Consider the following 2106-nt stretch of genomic DNA (forward strand, 5'->3'; position numbering starts at 1 on the left):
GCAGCCCTCTGGCAGTATCCTCAAATCCAGCCTGCCTAGGCCTCCCTCCCTGGCCATCCAGAGAGACGCTGGCTGGTCCACCCCCTCCAGCCCAGCTCTGCCAACACCTGCCACCTGCCACCGCCCCCACACACACAGCCCATGGGGGAGAAAGAGACTCCGGCTTCCCTCACCCCACTCAGCTACCCAGAGTGTGTGGTGGAGACGTGCGGCACGAAGGGACTATTTTTAGGGGCAGATTTGGGGGGCCTGGCTTCCTCATGCCTCACAAGCTCCCCAGAGCAAGCCTGCCTGCCGTGGGACGGTGGGAAAGGGGTGGCGGAGAAGGACCAGCTGGGACCAGAGGGTGTCTCAGCCCGCACAGGGCGCCTCCTCCCCCTCCAGGCCCGGCTCTGCCAAGATGCCTTCTGCTTGTCACCATGCCAACTGGGCTGGGCCAGGGACCCTCGACTCAGGGACCTGGGCACAGCAGAATGGCCCCACCCCAACCTGGTTCCCCTGCAGCCCCCCGAGGAACCGCTGTGATCCACGGGGTGGCCACTGGGTGGTTTGTGGGCGTGGGTCGCCCAAGGACTTCCTGCCCACCTGATCAGGTGGTGGTCACCTAACTGACCATTCCAAAGCCAGTACAAATTCAACTCCGGCCCCACCCGCTGAAGAACCCCAGGGTGCACACTCCCCTTCTCCCCTGCTGCATCCCGAGAGGCTCAAAGTCAGCACAGGGGCGTTGCTCCTCCTCAAATGAAGGTGGCCCTGAGCCCAGCACACCTGGAGAGAGGACAGCCAGCCAGGGTCCACCACCTGGCGCTCTGGGAAGATCCCTGCCATCCCTGGCTGCTGCACACACCTGGTCGGGATGGAGGACCCTGGCCACTGGCAGTCCCTCTCCTGCACAGAGTCCAAGGGACTGTCCACCCCAAGACTGGCGAGTAACAGGCCAGCCTCGCTCGGCAGCCGAGCCATTCCGCCCACCTCTCCAGAGCCCACCCGCCAGGAAGATCCAGACAGGACCCGCCTTTGAAAGAAGGGGGTCTATTCATGCGGGATGTAGTTTACGGCGCCCTCCAAAGGTTGATTCTCAAAACCTCTGACTCCCGCCCTGCTGCGTACATCTCCCTCTGCCCACAAGGCTCTCCCGCGGCCACCGCCTGACAGTCCTCCTCTCTGCCCCTAGCCCACCGGGCCGCCTGCATGAGCAGCAGCCCCAGGGCTCCCTGTTGTCTGAACCCACACCGTCACCACGTCACTGCCCAACGTCACTGGAGGTAGGCACCATTTTCCTCCATGTGCCCGGTTTGGTCTCCCTCCTTGTAACCCCCGGCCGGGGCTCGGCCCCCCGAGGCCCTCCAGCATGGGAGCAGACACACGTACATCCATCGGGCGAGCTCACCGCAAACGCAGACCTCCGGCCCCCACCCAGAGCAGCCAGCGTTGCGGCACGCACAGCCCCGTGGCCCGAGCCAGAGGCAGTGTGCCCATCGTGAGAAGTTGCACTAGCTGCAGGACGACAAGCCCCTCGGTCCAGGGAGGTGGCTTTAGGGCGCTGAGGGCAGCTGCCCCTGGAAGACTGCACATTATGCTCCCCTGGGGGCCAAGCAGCTGCCCGTCCTGCTCCTAGAACCACAAGGACACAGTGTCCTACAAACAGAAGGTGGCCCTCTCTCCAGCCAGCCCTGCCACAAATGCCCGGCTGAAGGCACAAGGAGGCCTACCTGTGAGCTGCAGTGCAGCCGGTCCAGGGCGGGGCCGCTGGGGCTCTTTCTGGAAGTTTCTCCGGGCACGGGGGCTGGGGGGAGTGAGTGCCAGCAGGAGAAGCTACCCGGTTCTCAGAAACTGATTTTCAACCTGAAGGAAAAGAGAGAGAGAGAGAATGCCTGTGAAGTAAAATCCTCCTTTTGATATAAAGCCAACGCTGGTGTTCATAAACAGGGGCCGAGAGGGATGGGGCAGTGGGGAGGCCACCAGGGACTGGCCACTCTCCAAAGAGGACACTTGCTTATTGTGTGGCGGGGGAGTGGAAGGCATCGGTGGGCATGCTCAGCTGCTGACCAGCAGAGTGGAGGTGGAATTCCACCGGAAGGGCATCAGAAGAAAGATCTGGCAAAT

General features: G+C 63.0%; 1 protein-coding gene across 1 annotated transcript in view; it reads right to left on the reverse strand.

Moving 5' to 3' along the window:
* Nucleotides 1-1845, reverse strand: part of RBFOX3 (RNA binding fox-1 homolog 3) — a 257622-nt gene extending 255777 nt beyond the window's left edge. Inside the window, exon 1 of the mRNA XM_045299844.1 lies at nt 1713-1845. The gene's annotated coding sequence lies outside the window, so the exon portion shown is untranslated. The remainder of the gene's footprint in view (nt 1-1712) is intronic.
* Between the last annotated feature and the right edge of the window lie 261 nt (nt 1846-2106).

This window comes from Echinops telfairi, unplaced genomic scaffold (genome assembly GCF_000313985.2).
Source record: "Echinops telfairi isolate 266 unplaced genomic scaffold, ASM31398v2 ScPeMD7_7458;HRSCAF=8496, whole genome shotgun sequence".
Taxonomy (NCBI): domain Eukaryota; kingdom Metazoa; phylum Chordata; class Mammalia; order Afrosoricida; family Tenrecidae; genus Echinops; species Echinops telfairi.